This window comes from Narcine bancroftii, chromosome 13 (assembly GCF_036971445.1).
Source record: "Narcine bancroftii isolate sNarBan1 chromosome 13, sNarBan1.hap1, whole genome shotgun sequence".
NCBI classification, from domain to species: Eukaryota; Metazoa; Chordata; class Chondrichthyes; order Torpediniformes; family Narcinidae; genus Narcine; species Narcine bancroftii.
The window spans coordinates 12,454,593-12,473,031 of record NC_091481.1 but is presented as its reverse complement, the minus strand read 5'-3'; the positions used below and the strand labels follow the sequence as shown (position 1 = coordinate 12,473,031).

The window sequence follows — 18,439 nt, the reverse complement described above, 5'->3', positions numbered from 1 at the left end:
TTTGTTTAAGAAGGAGATCGATAGATTTATAGATCCAAAATGCATCATTGCAAATAGGGAGAGAATAAGAATATGGTATTGAAATAAGTCTTCAGGCATGATCATGTTAAATGATGGAGAAAACTCAAAGAGCCAAACACCTGTCCCTGCTGTTATGCTTCTATAAATCAATGGGGAAGGAGATACTTTCTTCCTTAGCTTCTTGATTTGATAGTCAGCATGGTTTGATGCAGATCCCACTACTCTCCCCACATTGACTCCAAAAGCACCTCCAGAGCCAATATCAATTTAGTTCAATGCTCCGTTTATGTTGCCTCAACAAGCACACCCAGTGTAATTAAGGACATTAAACATGAACAGGAGAATGATGCTGTCTGCCATCATTTTGAATCAGTTTAGTGATATCTGACAAAAACCACTATTGGGTGACTGTTTGGAGAAGGAACATTGGTGATGATACAGTAAAACTCCTGGTATCCAGAATTCAAGTGACTGGCAAACTCAAACAAATTGTAAAAAAAAAGAGGGAAATAAATAAAATTTAAAATTAAATATGTTTAAAATTGTAAAGTAAATGTTCTCTGAAGTTGCACATAAACCTTTGGTGAAAATGGTAGCAAATATTCAGCCAGTGGAGGGCCTTGGTCATGCTTTGAATAAAGTTGTGTTTGAATAAAAGGGTGTCATTCAGCATGAAGAGCTGGTTGATGCCGCTCGCCATTGGGGTGGCTCTCTTAAAAGTGCATTTATCTTTATCATTTTCGTATATTACTGTATTCAGTAAGGCTTTAACTGTAAACTTGAGGGATGGAGGAGTTAATTATGATGTTGTTGTTCATCTTTTGGGTGGCTCCGTGGAGAGGCATGAACCTGCATATCCAGTGACAGTTAAATGTTTTCAAAGAATGTGACTGAAAATAAAATAAAATGCTTTAAGGTTTATATATTCATGCAAGTGAAATTTGTTCAGTGTAAGTACAGTACAGTATTTTTGTCTTTTAAACTGTTTATTCTTAATGCAGGTGTATTAGCTAAGTATTTTAAGTGTAAGTCTCAAGCAACTGGAAAAGGCACCTATACAGCATCTACCAATGCCCATAGGTGCCAGATAACTGGGGTTTTACTGTACCTGTTTAGCTTATGTTTAATTCTAGCAGATACTTTCCTGAATCTTGAAGAGATGATCAATTATCTCCCCCATCGCACTCGCCTGCAATTCACTTAATAAATGTGAACCATCACAAATCCAATGTTTTGACTCCTGCCATACGGTTGTTAAAATAGTTGGCAGAGTCCAGGATAAGATGGAATGACCATACAGGCCTTATATCTACTATTCATCCCAGAAAAAAAAATCCACAGGAATATTCAATCCCTTCTATAGATCGCATGCATTCTCTCCTGCTGTGCATGCCACCATTCATCTTCATCCTTGTGCAGCCCATGTACATCCTATCCTTTTTAATCATTATTCCTTTCATGGACAATAGACTATTCAGAGAATATGATGAACTATTGACTGCCAGATGGTTAAATTGGGAAGAATTAGGTGGAGATAATGGGATATTCAATGTTATTTCTTACCAGCAAAGGGCGCTGTTGAGCTAATGTGGGTTAGACATTTTTGCAGTTTATGTGAGAGGGTTCAGTCATTTCTGACACTTGTCAGGAGTGTTTTGCCATATACGTACAGTATGTGTAGAGCTTTTGAATAAATTAGATACTCATTTATTAAGCAGTTTATGCTGCACACTCTCAAGTTTTGCTGGATATTAAAAACTGTTGTGAACGCCTATTCTTTACACTCAAGATAAGAATGTTGATGAACCAAGTGCTGAGTGACTGCATGGTCAGGTGAGTCTGAGTACCTCCTGATCAATAATGACAAGTCTGAAGTGTCGGCATGAGCACGAAAGCGAAAAGTCTACACCTACAAATACTAAGCCTCCCTTGGAACTGCCCAAGTGGAATCCATACAAAATGGCAGTTTCTGTGAATTCTCAGCAGATCAGACAGGATCTGTGAAAAAAGGAATACTTCAATAAGAGAACCTTCTACCCCCAGTTGGTTATGTTGGAAGTCTTGAAAGGTCCAACAGCATACTGGGCTCTTCATCAAATAGATGGAGATTTTTGGTGTGAATAAAATGTAAGGATGAGAGCAAAGGTGTTCTGAAGAGGCCATGAATGAAAGCAGGTTGCTGAAATGGAGCCAATACTTACACATTATTGATCATTTATAAATGACAGTCCATTTTATAAGGCAAAAGAAATGCTACAAAACCATTTAAACCAAGTACAACTGGAACTTGTGGAAATACATGATTGAAACCCACCATCAGAGGTAATTAGTGACTTCTGAAAAACCTGTAGTATCATTACAAATTCTTCATCTTCTTGGATTGTGCATTATAAAATAAGTTTGTGCATCAGCTAACTTTATCCAGTACAAGATGCTGGTGGTTGAACAGGCCTGCAAGATGGCAACATTGATGGAAATGAGCTTCAAAAATGCAAAGGTATCTCAGCCAGTAGAGGATATCAGTACAGTTACGCTATATGGACCATTGGCAGGAGAAATTGTGGGAGTTCTGATGGAATCTGGGTCAAATTAATGTGAATGGCAACAAAAACTCAAGTCTTCCAGGACCCCATCTAATCATATTTGCCTTGGGAATCATTCAGCACAAGTGTGTCAGTTTTGAGCCCCAAGGTGGTTTAACTATTGGAAAGTAAAGCTGCCACTTCTTTGCATGCTGCACTAAACAAATGCAGCAAGCAGAACAATGGATGGGAAGAAATTGGAGTAGAAAACCACAGAATGGAGGAGGTGAGAAATGCAAAGAATGTATTATGATATATATTCTTATCCAGAATTCAAGCAACTGGCAGCCCTGAGTGACCAGTAAAAAAAAATTGCAGAAAATATATAGGTAAAAAAATACAAAAGTTGAAAATTGACGCCTACTAGTAGTTTGCTTGCCAATCACAAAACATGCAATCTCAAGCAACTGGCAAATTCACTTATCTGGCATCTACCAATCTCCACAGGTGCTGGAATCCAGGGGTTTTACTGTGTGTGTGTGTGTTATGGGCACATGCACATTTGCGTGATATCATGTAATAAGTTGTATTCAATATTCATGTTAGATAGACACCATAAACAGAATACAGAGTAATCACTATGTGTGAAACTATTTTTCAGGGTAAATACATGACAGAATTGGCGACGAAGATCAAAACAAAACAATTCTACACTCCTGATGACAGAATCTAGGGATTTCAAGTAAAGGGGACATCAGAGGTGAGAATTTTTGTGGCAGCAACGGGACAAAAGCACTTGTTCATCAACAGTGAAAAAATTTTTGATGAACTCAATGAAAGACTGAGAATAATTAGCACTTGGATAGCGGATTTACTTTGATAGTGAAAATGGCACTTCGAAGGACACTTTGAGGAATATAGAGAGACTGAAGACTGGTATGATAATGTAGATCGGGTTGATACATACTGCTTTGCCTATAATGTGAGAAATACTGAGATTTGCAATAAAAAACAGATGTTTTTGAGTGAGGTGGGGAGCAGAACAGATGGTCTGATCAAGACTCTATTGACACCAGTAAAACTACATACTAAGTCTTATAAAGAGTTAAAGTGACCTTGTCGGAGACCATCTGCCCCCAAAGCCTATAGCAGAGAGCAAAAGGCTGGCGAAGCAGTGAGCCAATATTTGGCCGAATTGCGTAAGTTGTCGGAGACATGTAGATTTGGAAACATTTCGGACGAGGCCTTGAGAGACATGTTAGAAATCAGTTTGGCTGACTGCTAGGCCCAACGATGATTGTTGATCACCAAAATTGTAGACATTAAGTCCGCCTATTTCAGATTGGCCAATCGTCACATCGATGGTGGCCATACAGTGAAGAGAATGGTCTGATGACAATGTTTCCATTGTGGGAGAAATAACCACAGGCCTGATAACTGTTATTACAAAAAGGCTAAGTGTTATTTGTGTGACAATGTGGGACGCGACAAGTCAAAGTATCCACGACAGAAATAAAAGAGAGAAAGAGGGTCACAAGTTAGATTGTTTGGTACTTCTAGTTAAAATAATTAATTGAAATGATGCTTAAGTTTCACTGCAGTGTCCACAAGTGTTAGCATATTTAAGTTAAATTGTATAGTTATTTACAAGAAAGCACAATTTTATTTTGTGGGGGAAGAGTGTTATGGAAATACACATGTCCACATGACATCATGTAATAAGTTACATTCGATGTGCGTATTCAGTTAGATGCCATACCCAAAAAAGGAGTGAAATGATCAGTTTGCATACTAAAGGAGGCATTTAGTAAACAGGGCATGATGGATCAATCAAACATCGAGTTGCAGCCATTCTTCTAACCTTGAGAACAATTCCACACTCCACACACCTGTAGAAGTGTTGATGCACAAAAACCTCAAGGTACACTTGAGTCTTGTCAATCAATGAGCAAAGAAAGATGGCGAAAACAAATAGCATCATGCCCCAAACCACGGGAGGAGAAGGATCAGGCTGCATCATATACAGTATCTTCTAGCAGTTCAGTGATGTTAAATACAGTGAAACCTCATTAGAACGCAATTCATTAATCCTCAGAATCCCTTATAGCGCGGGTGACTGTGGTCCCCAAACTTTGCAAATAAGTTGATTAAAATTCAGAATCCCAATAATAAAAGAATGTGCTTGCTTTCTTTCATTGAAATTGTTAGTTATAGATAGTGGATCCTTCGAAAACTGGTAATATTTGGGTTTGATTATCCGTGGGCACTCTGACATATATGCATCTGTTCCACAACTTGGCTGTAACGTGGTATGAAATCTTGGACCCCAACTGCCGTGTTCTAATGAAGTTTTACTGTATTATGGAAATAATAGAGGTTTACATTTCCAAATATTACCCCATAGGATTTTGTAAGATATTCAGAGTAATTCATATAGATCACTTAATATTAGCATTAATATTAATATTAGATGGAAGATGTTTTTGAAGTAACTCCCACTATTGATCAATAAGAACCAATTCATAATATATTTGAGTCAAGCAATATTTGTACAGCACAAGTGTGATCATTTCCACTAAAGAAACAGAGTGTGAAAACTTGTGACAGTTAAATTTATGAATCAGTTATGTATTTCATAAAGGAAAGAAATGATATGTGAATATGTGATTTAATTTATGATGCATTACATCATATGTTTGTTATCATGTGCATCTGCATTTTGAGTTGAGCTCTTATATAAAATTAGCACATTGAGTTTGAGCTTCCCTTGAACAAAAAATGAACTTTATTTGAAGCTAAGGATTAGCTGAGTACACATCCTTTAGACATGATGGCATGATGTATCACAGGCTCACCCATCCACTCCGGTGAGAATTGATAACCCCTGGAGTGAATTGGATTGACTGAGAATTGGCATTTGCATAGTGACCATCTCAGAGGGAAGTTGAAGGGATCATTAACTTGGCTCTTGCACATGAAAATGGATGCAAGACTTTAGCCTTGTCTTTAACGTTTAAAGATATGGGATTCACCAACATCAAGGACGGGAATATTCAGAGCCTCCATTTGCAATTAATGTCGAGCTTTGTCCTCATCAGTTGTCTGTAGGATAGCTTATGTTCAGAGAGCCATAGGGTTTTCAGTTCAGAATTTGGCCTTTCAGCCCAACTTGTCCACATGCTCATCAGGTTGTCTTCCCAGTCTGGTCCCATTTGCCTGCATTGAATCTATATCCCTGTAAACATTTCCAATCCATGTACCTATTCAAATGCCTTTTAAATATTACATTTGTATCTACTTCTACGACTCCGACTGGTAGCTTATTCCACGTTCTTTTGGTCCTCAGTGTGGAAAAGACATCTTTCAGGTTCCCTTGAAATCTTTCCTCTCTCACCTTAAATCTATGCCCTTGAAAATTAGATTTTACCCTCTCCCAGGCTCCCTTCCATCTATAGCTATATTGTATCATATATATCTATACTGTATATATAAATTTAAAATTTACATTTTAAATATAGGTCCAAGCCTATCCAGTTTCATCTTATAATTCAAGCATACATGAGCTAGTTACATTCTCATGGATCTTTTCTACACCCTTTCCAGCTTAATAATCTTTCCTATAGCAGGGTGTCCAGAACTGCATACAGTACTTCAGTGTGACCTCAGCCACATCTTGTATTTCATAACAGTTCCTGTACTCAGTGCCCTGTCCATTGAAGGCAAGCATGCCAAACGCCTTCATCATTACACATAACACCTGTGGATCCGCATGATTGTGAATAAATAGTACAGTTACTAGGCTACATGATCCTTGGTAATGAATAATAACTACTGGTAGTTTTCAGCAAGTTGTAATGGGGTTTTCCTGCTCCCACCTGCTCTGATTAGTGATCAGGTCAGACAATTGCAGTAATTTGCAACGAGCTGGTGACTAATTCAATACCCAATTAACATTTTTTTTGTTTTAGTTTTTCCTTTAAGTATTAGCCTGATTGAAGTTCACAAAGCCAAGTTATTACACTGATAAATTAGAATATTATATTAAACAGACAGATTAAATTTGGATCTCCCTTAAGGGGAATCTTGGCAACCTTTTGGATGATAGTTCACGGTTCAAAATGAAGCCATATAACCCAGTCTGCCGATGTTATGTTAGCAGAGTATTCCCATTAATCCCATATTTACCCACTGCTCACTATTTCTTTGCCTATTGCATTGTAAATTATTCACTCACCAAGGTGAAGTTCAGAAATGGACCAGTGAGTGAACTGGGTCAGAAATCTAAATTCAGGCTATTTATAAATGCTAAAGGTCAATTAGTACATTCTGTTAATTGTCAGACTCAGGCAACAAATAACTGCCTTTTTTCCCCCAAAACCTGTTTTATGTCATTAGTACAATAAGATATACAGGACTAATAAGAAACTGAATGATTTCAATCTTTAATTTCATGATGGTGTCAAGGTGACGCCATATCACTTTTAGAGATTGAAGGTTGCCAAAACGATCAACTTTCATTATTTTTTTGTAAAATTTCCATTTGTTAGCGATATTGTCTTACATCCCTTGTGCACTTTGATGCTTTGTTTTAAATCCCTAAGTCAGTTAACAATTTCAATGTCCATTGCCAATTACCCTTGAGGGTTTGTGAGTTGATGAATCTGATAGAAAAATAAAATGGAGTACATTGAAATGTGCCCTTGATGGTGGTGTGGACGTGTAATGGGAGATACAGAGAATTATTTTTACATCCAACAGATTTTTGCACAGATTGAAAGTTCATTTACTTTTCAAAAGTAATCCAATTATTTCCATATATCTGCTCTGGTCTGGATTAGGAAAGCTATTAGCTAATGAGCTAATGTGAGAAATGAACAGGATAACTCCTTTGAAAGGTGGTGCTAGAAGAATGGACTGAATGGTTCTTTTTGGACTGGTCTAAAATTCTAGAATTATGCAAAGTTGTAATCAGTGCACAAACTGGCTGATCATTTCTGGGCTCAACATCAGACCTATTGAACATGAATATGATTGCACATGGGCAGATTGAGAACTGTCAGTGTGATTTGAATGTTGTACACATTAATGAAATATCCAAAAGGTTGTAATATTTAAATATTAAATCTTTAATTTTAATAAATTAAAAATACAGGTATTAATCATTAAATCTACATTATTACAAATAAGTTATTCAAGAGAAAGGCAATACAGTTCCCTCAATTTTTTTTTCAGTTCGACTCCTCTCCGGACCACAGTACATATTGAGTAAATATAGTGCAGTTATTGTTCAAGGCATGTGGGAATCCCTGATGATATAAAAGCCCTGTCTTCAAAATAATTATAAACATCAGAATGACAACAAGTGACGAGGAAAGATTTGCACTGAAAAGTGCCAAATACAAAATAATCTGAAGGTGGATCTGGTGAGGAGATGAAAGGCAGAACACATCACCAGAAATGTGTTGCTCTGTCCCTAATTATTATCTGTAAGCTAGTTGACTGAAAGCTAAGGCACTGGTTTGGGGAAAACATAGGGGTAGTTTTACTTGCTTGAAACCTTTGCACCAAATGGGCCTTTTAAATGTTTATTAAACACTTAAAGGGGTGGCACAGTTGAGATAGCGGTTAGTGCAACTCTGTTACAGTGCCAGCGATCAGGACCAGGGTTCAAATCCCGTGAGGTCTGTAAGGAGCTTGTACGTTCTTCCCATATCTGCATTGGTTTTTCCCTTTTTCCCTGGGTCTCCGGTTTCCTTCCACCCTTCAAAATGTACCAGGCGTTGTAGGTCAATTGGGTGTAATTGGGCAGCATGAGATTGTGGGCCAAAAGGGCCTGTAGCTGTGCTGTATATGTCAAGATTTAAATTTAAAATTTATTGCGATTTACAGAGGGAGCTAATCCTGTGCAGGACCAGGTTAGAAGATACTCAATACTGACTGCAGCAGAAAACGGTAGGAACATTACTTTTTTTCTATTCTGTAAAGTCTATTGGTAGTAAATAAATAAATAACATTACTGAATCTGATGTGCCAAACATTAAAGAGACATCAATGCACTTCCTGTAGCTGCACATTCTAATTGAACAAAGGCCCACTTTGGAATATTGCTTGGATATTACTTCACTTTATCAGTAAGCTGCCTGACCTGAGTTTTTTTCCAGCATGTTTGGTTTTTGTTTCAGCTATCTAACATCTGAAATTGATTTAATTTACATTCCAAATGTATTTTATTGACTGGCATTTTTCATTGTCCTGGCGTTATAAAATGTGACAACATTAATGCAAGTCTTTCTTTTGCTTTTGTCACAGAGCACAAACATGAGGAGTGAATTGAAGATTGTGAGTGGAATTTTGGCTGAATTCAAGTCGCCAAAGTAAAGTTCAGTTGTTAGATTAGGTCATGTGATTTAGTCATTTTTCTTTGTCTAATTTCTGACAGTAACATCTAAACAAGCCTTTAAAGCCTTTGGCCTCTGTGGTGCTTTAAACAACTAGATGAACAGGAATCAGCCTGTTCATCAGTGAGAACAGTAGGTGGACACATTAGTAGTTAGATAATATTTTAAAATATCAGGATATTGAAGCCTATAAAAATGGGCAAAGATCAACCATAATCTATGGTGGCTTTTGTGGGGTAGGTACAGGCCTGTGAGCTGGAAGGGCCTGTAATTGTGCTCTATGTCTAAATTTCAATTTAAAATGATCATATTAAATGGAAAGGTGGGCTTGAGAGTCCAAGTGGCATACACCTGCTCATATGTTCTTCTGTATCATTCAGTCCCTCAGCAAATTTTGTCATTCATTTTGCTCCTGACTGATCACAAATGACTTAATGTAGCAACCAAAGTTTCATCATTTGAATCAAAAGTTAATCAAAAATTTGTTGATACCAATTTCGGCATTTCAATTGACATAGTCTCAGCAGCTTTTATCAACTTTAAATCAACAATTGGGTTTCTTTAACCAAAAGTGAATGCTTATTGGTTCAATTCCAACAAACATCCTTTTTAAGAATACTACCAGTGCCAGTTTCTGTGTAATATGGTGCCAATTTTTCATTGCAACAGGCCATAATTTGGGATGTTATTCCCATGACAGTTACTGGCAAAAGATGAACCAACAAAACCATTCAGGTTCTACCTTGATGACAAATACTTGGACAGTGATTCACATTGCATACCTATTTGTACATTTAGGGTATTAACCTTTGCATACTTAGGAAAGATTTCTATAAATTTAAAATTGGTCCTTTTTTGGAATTTGTCACTGTGTTCTGCAATTCCTATCTTAGTTTCCAATGAATATTTATGATAACAAATACCTTTGAATGTGTTCAATGAGTTTAAAGTATCTCTGAGATTAGATACCAGCACTGTACCTTATTTCACCCATGAAAAATTTCTCCTCCAAAATCTCCACTAAAATCTAAGGCAATAAATTTTGCTGGTTTTTTTTTTATCCCACCAGTTCACTTAATCTAAAAATCTGGATGACCAGGAGGGACACAATGGTATCTTTGGCTGATATTCAAGTGGATAGGTTTTAGAGTCAAGCTGCAAAATAGCAATCAGGACGAGCAATTCTGGTTCATTTTCTAGGACAGGGTAATTGATTCCAATTTTAGTGTTCCTACAACCAACTTAAAGATTTTATGTTAAAGTATTTGCAGCCAAGGGAGAATAATGTCACTTTAATGGATACACTTCCAATGCAGGTGTTCATTCCAAATGCTCAAAATACATACCCAACAGACCTTTTCAGGGATGGAACCCTGCAACTCAGAGGATTGTTCAATACCTTAACCAGCCTATTGAGATATTTTTGGAGCCTGTCCAGAACCACATGTTTAATGGTGAGAACAAATGCAGAGTTCTTCCGTAGAAAGTTCTTCGGTTGTTGAACTTTCTGGCACTTGAAGGCAGAACAGCCATGTGAAGTTGCCAAGGATCTGACCAAAACTTTGAGGTTCCTCAAATCAGTTTGGATCTGCACAGTGTTACTGATCTGGAGAACAGAGAGGCTTTCAATAAAACAGTCCAGTGCTCCATGAACAGTTCCCAGGTTCTCCTGGCTGGTATCTCTGAGCGGTGCTGGAATCATATTAAGTCCACTGATTTCTATATTCGGTGAGGGCTTGAACTGAAAGAAAAAAAATTAGATTGTATGTTTGCAGGAACTTATGAATATCTAGCAGCATCATCATCCCCACTTGTCCAATCCACCGTACTACCTATCCACCATACTACCTATCTACCGTACTACCTATCTACCATACTACCTATCCACCATACTACCTATCCACCATACTACCTATCTACCGTACTACCAATCTACCGTACTACCTATCTACCGTACTACCTATCTACCGTACTACCAATCCACCGTACTACCAATCTACCGTACTACCAATCTACCGTACTACCTATCTACCATACTACCTATCTACCGTACTACCAATCCACCATACTACCTATCTACCGTACTACCAATCTACCGTACTACCAATCTACCGTACTACCAATCTACCGTACTACCAATCTACCGTACTACCAATCTACCGTACTACCAATCTACCGTACTACCTATCTACCGTACTACCTATCTACCGTACTACCTATCTACCGTACTACCTATCTACCGTACTACCTATCTACCGTACTACCTATCTACCGTACTACCAATCCACCGTACTACCTATCTACCGTACTACCAATCTACCGTACTACCTATCTACCGTACTACCTATCTACCGTACTACCTATCTACCGTACTACCTATCTACCGTACTACCTATCTACCGTACTACCTATCTACCGTACTACCTATCTACCGTACTACCTATCTACCGTACTACCTATCTACCGTACTACCTATCTACCGTACTACCTATCTACCGTACTACCAATCTACCGTACTACCTATCTACCGTACTACCAATCTACCGTACTACCAATCTACCGTACTACCAATCTACCGTACTACCTATCTACCGTACTACCTATCTACCGTACTACCTATCTACCGTACTACCTATCTACCGTACTACCTATCTACCGTACTACCTATCTACCGTACTACCTATCTACCGTACTACCTATCTACCGTACTACCTATCTACCGTACTACCTATCTACCGTACTACCTATCTACCGTACTACCTATCTACCGTACTACCAATCTACCGTACTACCAATCTACCATACTACCGTACTACCAATCCACCATACTACCTATCTACCGTACTACCAATCTACCGTACTACCAATCTACCGTACTACCAATCTACCGTACTACCAATCTACCGTACTACCAATCTACCGTACTACCTATCTACCGTACTACCTATCTACCGTACTACCTATCTACCGTACTACCTATCTACCGTACTACCTATCTACCGTACTACCTATCTACCGTACTACCAATCCACCGTACTACCTATCTACCGTACTACCAATCTACCGTACTACCTATCTACCGTACTACCTATCTACCGTACTACCTATCTACCGTACTATCTATCTACCGTACTACCTATCTACCGTACTACCTATCTACCGTACTACCTATCTACCGTACTACCTATCTACCGTACTACCTATCTACCGTACTACCTATCTACCGTACTACCTATCTACCGTACTACCAATCTACCGTACTACCTATCTACCGTACTACCAATCTACCGTACTACCAATCTACCGTACTACCAATCTACCGTACTACCTATCTACCGTACTACCTATCTACCGTACTACCTATCTACCGTACTACCTATCTACCGTACTACCTATCTACCGTACTACCTATCTACCGTACTACCTATCTACCGTACTACCTATCTACCGTACTACCTATCTACCGTACTACCAATCTATTGTACTACCTATCTACCGTACTACCTATCTACCGTACTATCTATCTACCGTACTATCTATCTACCGTACTACCAATCTACCGTACTACCAATCTACCGTACTACCTATCTACCGTACTACCAATCCACCGTACTACCAATCCACCGTACTACCTATCTACCGTACTACCTATCTACCGTACTACCTATCTACCGTACTACCTATCTACCGTACTACCTATCTACCGTACTACCTATCTACCGTACTACCTATCTACCGTACTACCTATCTACCGTACTACCTATCTACCGTACTACCTATCTACCGTACTACCTATCTACCGTACTACCTATCTACCGTACTACCAATCTACCGTACTACCTATCTACCGTACTACCTATCTACCGTACTACCTATCTACCGTAGTACCAATCTACCGTACTACCTATCTACCGTACTACCTATCTACCGTACTACCAATCTACCGTACTACCAATCTACCGTACTACCAATCTACCGTACTACCTATCTACCGTACTACCTATCTACCGTACTACCTATCTACCGTACTACCTATCTACCGTACTACCTATCTACCGTACTACCTATCTACCGTACTACCTATCTACCGTACTACCAATCTACCGTACTACCAATCTACCGTACTACCAATCTACCGTACTACCTATCTACCGTACTACCAATCTACCGTACTACCAATCTACCGTACTACCACTCTACCGTACTACCACTCTACCGTACTACCACTCTACCGTACTACCACTCTACCGTACTACCACTCTACCGTACTACCACTCTACCGTACTACCACTCTACCGTACTACCACTCTACCGTACTACCTATCTACCGTACTACCTATCTACCGTACTACCTATCTACCGTACTACCTATCTACCGTACTACCTATCTACCGTACTACCTATCTACCGTACTACCTATCTACCGTACTACCTATCTACCGTACTACCTATCTACCGTACTACCTATCTACCGTACTACCTATCTACCGTACTACCTATCTACCGTACTACCTATCTACCGTACTACCTATCTACCGTACTACCTATCTACCGTACTACCTATCTACCGTACTACCTATCTACCGTACTACCTATCTACCGTACTACCTATCTACCGTGCTACCTATCTACCGTGCTACCTATCTACCGTGCTACCTATCTACCGTGCTACCTATCTACCGTGCTACCTATCTACCGTGCTACCTATCTACCGTGCTACCAATCTACCGTACTACCAATCTACCGTACTACCAATCTACCGTACTACCAATCTACCGTACTACCAATCTACCGTACTACCAATCTACCGTACTACCAATCTACCGTACTACCTATCTTCTTTCTTTGGCTTGGCTTCGCGGACGAAGATTTATGGAGGGGGTAAATGTCCACGTCAGCTGCAGCCTCGTTTGTGGCTGACAAGTCCGATGCGGGACAGGCAGACACGGTTGCAGCAGTTGCAGGGGAAAATTGGTTGGTTGTGGTTGGGTGTTGGGTTTTTCCTCCTTTGCCTTTTATCAGTGAGGTGGGCTCTGCAGTCTTCTTCAAAGGAGGTTGCTGCCCGCCGAACTGTGAGGCGCCAAGATGCACGGTTTGAGGCGAGATCAGCCCACTGGCGGTGGTCAATGTGGCAGGCACCAAGACATTTCTTTAGGCAGTCCTTGTACCTTTTCTTTGGTGCACCTCTGTCATGGTGGCCAGTGGAGAGCTCGCCATATAACACGATCTTGGGAATCTACCATTCTCCCGTAGTACCAATCTACTGTATACTTATCTACCGTACTACCTATCTACCGTACTACCTATCTACCGTACTACCTATCTACCGTACTACCTATCTACCGTACTACCTATCTACCGTACTACCTATCTACCGTACTACCTATCTACCGTACTACCTATCTACCGTACTACCTATCTACCGTACTACCTATCTACCGTACTACCTATCTACCGTACTACCTATCTACCGTACTACCTATCTACCGTACTACCTATCTACCGTACTACCTATCTACCGTACTACCTATCTACTGTACTACCACTCTACCGTACTACCAATCTACTGTACTACCTATCTACCAATATCATTCATGCATTTACTTGCATTCCACTGTCTAAAAATGGTCATAATGGCCTAGTCAGTTAAAACAATTACAAATATGGGTTTTCTGGCCAATGGAAATAATGCTTTTAATATTTTGTCAACCAGTATTTTACATTTTCTTAAAGTGGTTCTATAATTATAAGAAAATGTCTGAAAAGTCATTGTCCTGACATGTTGATTCTGTTTTTCTCTCCAAAGAGATGGTCCCTGGCCTGCTGAGTATCTCCTTCATTTTTATTTCAGAACTGGTTGCCTTAATACCAAGAATTCTGTGGTGCAGCACTCCCTCCCAATTGCATGGATTACTTGGTCAAATAGCAGGATGAACCCTTAACTCAGAATGGGTAATACTACCAAATGTGCTAATTTGATGGTCTTTTTATTTCACATTTTTAATTGCTTATGCATTTCCTTTTGTATCTCCTACTTATTTGGACTCTGCTGTTGTTAAAAATCTCTCCATGGTCTACTCTATCTCAGAAACCTCTTCCAGTTCTACAACTCTTTTCTCCTCTGATGATCAACAATTGTACAGCTCTGATGTCACCGTTCACAGCAGGACCTTCGGTTACCAAGATTTTGAACTCCAATCATAATCCCTTCAGCCCCTTACCTCTCCAGCTTCTGTTAAGTTCTTTTGTTTATTTCTTCCACGGTCACCTGCACTGCTTGGTGATTTTTTTAAAAATTGTTATGAAGAAGATAATTCACATGGAGACAAGAGTTTTTCATTTGTAACACCATTAATTCCAACTTGAATAAAGGTTGTTTTATTGGACATTTAACCCATTGATTACACCTGGAAATTCACACATTATTCTTTAAAAAATGCTTTTTTCTAGAGAAATTGTTCTAAATTTTGATCACATTCTTTATGCTGCATTTCATAAAAATCTTTAAATAAATTTTGTAGACTACAGTAGCGGGGTATTTAAATAGTCTGCTGGGGAAATCATCTTTGTAGCAAAATAGCTTAGTTGCCCTTTTGTATGACTTTATGGTCTTGCAGCTCCTGGACCTATATGCACAACATATTACATAATATTACAAAGCTCCAGACCTCCCTCCTGTAATGTGGGCTCTGGTTGTTCATCGTTCTATATTTTTTTTCTCTAAAGGGAACACCCATTGTAATAAGAAAAAAATGATCTTGTAGAATCAGCACCTACAAAACACTCATTGTAAGAGTAAACGTAGTCTTGCATGTGTTCTGCCTAAGGTCCCAAAATGCATATTACTGTTTTCATGTCATTCTTTTCCACAATTTGCTGCAACCTTGGACAAAGATAAACCAAAACTAACAAGTAGCTTTTCTTTTCTTTACAAGTCTGGTCCAGGGAATGAGGGTTAATTTTCAACTATTTCAGCCAGGCCCAACCCAAACACATACTTCTCACTGCATATCACTGAAAATTTCTCATGTTATTTTCAGGTCCCACCACAGACTTTACCATTCCAATCCTTCTTCGCTTGATGCCTAATTTTAAGCAATTTCTGATTGCTTTGTGACCTTTGTCAACCCGCCACCCTCTAGGACAGTGGTTCTCAACCTCTCCCCCCCCACCCCCCCCCACTTACTTATCACTAATCCCTTCCTAACCACAGTGCATGGACATCCTCTGCTGGGTGGTTAGGAAGGGATAACTTAAGGTGGCATATGAGGGGGGGGGGCGGGTGGAGGGAAGGTTGAGGATTTCTGGTCTAGGCTAATATGGACATCTCTCCCCCCTTTACCGACTGTACCTTCCCATGCCTCTCATCAAACCAATCTTCAATCAAACTTCCTGTCACCTGTCCCAACCTATCTTCATGAGGTGGAATGTCGGTTTTTAAAAAAAATTGGTCGTAAACATTTCTGTAAGAAGTCTATGTTCTACTTCAGGGAAGGCATTATATAAATCTAAGTTGTTCTCACAGCGCATTGTTTTGTGTAAGATATTTTTTTTTCATTAGCTGCGACCCCTGGGTTCTCGTATGCTTCAGCTAAAGTCCAGGGCTAGAAAGTTGGTTGATCGACATCAGCTCAATCCTACCCTCGCTCAACATCTGCACGAATTCAGAAAGAGCAGGAGGCAGCAGGGAGGGGTTTCCATCATCACACAGCTGTGCTGTATACTGATGCTCAGTTGGCAGTTTTTAGCCAATTCCCACAGAGGAAACGTAAAGAACTGTTGAAACTGTATACAAAGGTAACACATCTCATACCACAGCGAAGGAAACAAAAACCTCGGTTTAAATTAACACCCAGCAGCTTTTCTTTTATAGATCCAAAAATCTAACTACATGCTTTTTTCCCCCTGTATCTGTCACTCCCTCGTTATTTATTGAAATAGTAGGTTCCTTATCCTCTTTAAATTTTGTTTGGAACCCCACTTTAAAGTCTCCTCTCACTGTCGGACATTATATTGACATCGAATGAATAATGGTTGTTCATTTTTAGTTTCGAAATAATTTTATATTTGTAGCAGATATATTCAGGAAGGATTTGCTGAAGAGTTTTTAGTACATGACGTTGCAGGAGTTTCATTTAAAGGTCGTAACGGTGGAGAGGAGTAAACGTTTTCTGAAATACTGGAAAACAATTAAACCAATGAGTTTGCATGTCTTTTTGTCCAATAGTTCCAAGCCGTTTCGCCTCAATTTTTCACCAGCTCGAAACTCTCTGAAAGCAAAGGGCGGCCTGAACAGAGGAAATCGGTGGGCTTGAGGGGATCTGGGGCGCAGGAGTGGTAAGATGCAATGCAGTGCTACGCCACATAAGTGCTTCTTTGTTTAAGGCTCCAGTTTACTCTAACTTCCATAATACAACTTAATTCCTAATCGCCTTAATTCGCGTATTTTGTATTGAGAGTTGATGAGACTTTAAACGCGAACCTATCCAACATCATAATTATTTTGAACGAACCTATCTGTAATTTTCTTCTAACCTTTATTCTTTTTTCCCCCCAAACGTTTTAACGAATTATATTTACGATCGAAAGGGGGAGATATGTCCTTTTCTGTTTATTTCCTCCTGTTTGTCCTCCTAACCTTGACCTCTCTTTACATCTCTCGACGGTCGGGATGGACGTTAACTACCTCGTGTGGGTGCTGAAGTCTCGCTGTTGCTCTGGCCGGCGTGTTCCTTAAGTAAAAGATGAAGATACAGAACCAACGTTTTGGGCTTGAGCCCTTCATGAAGGTAAGAGCCTGCCCTAATTTTCCTCCTACCTTGATGAAGGCCTCGAAACGTTGGTCACCTACCTTTATCTTTGCTACTATTTGACCGACTGACTTCACCCACGGTGTCTGCAGACTGTAGTCTTTTACTAGAGCGTGTTCCTTCGCCCGCATCATGCTATTTGAAGAAGGCCAGTAGATCGAGAGGACCCGAGTGTGGTGCAATGTGAATGCACCGGCACCTGCCCGCTTCTGTTCCAGTTGACACTCAGTGCAAGTGGTCCTGTCCATCGCTCTCAGCACATTGTCTCAGTTCCCCGCATTCTTTCGCCGCACCTCCCCTCTCATTCGCAACTTCACACATGCCTTTAATCACCCACCACTCTCCCTACCCATCCGTGTTCACCCGCTCCCCTCCTACTTCCGAAATAACTGCCACTCCCACTCTGCATCTGGCTCCAGTTCCGTCTTGACTTACCCGGGAGTTGAGTTGCTGGATGCGGCGGATAGTTGTCTGGGCCAAGAGGCGTGCGTCTTGGATGTGTCTCTCGGTGGCTGTGGGACGTCCCGAACAACGAAGAGTCAGTACCCAGAGGGCGGTCCAGACAGACAGGGCGAAGCTTCTCATCATGAGAATGGGGGTTCGTGTTGTCCAACGAATGGAGGTTTAATCTAAGAGAACGGGGTGGCGGTACAGGTTTACATCGGCTGTGAATTTAGTTTTGAATGGA

The 18,439-nt window shown here is 39.9% G+C and overlaps 1 long non-coding RNA gene across 1 annotated transcript; it reads left to right on the top strand.

The window, feature by feature from the left end:
• Positions 1-3,208: 3,208 nt before the first annotated feature.
• On the top strand, positions 3,209-17,274 carry LOC138748503 (uncharacterized). Its single transcript, XR_011348083.1, has 5 exons — positions 3,209-3,303; positions 8,433-8,495; positions 8,853-8,882; positions 14,793-14,893; positions 17,169-17,274. It is a non-coding gene; the product is annotated as an uncharacterized lncRNA (long non-coding RNA).
• Positions 17,275-18,439: the final 1,165 nt, after the last annotated feature.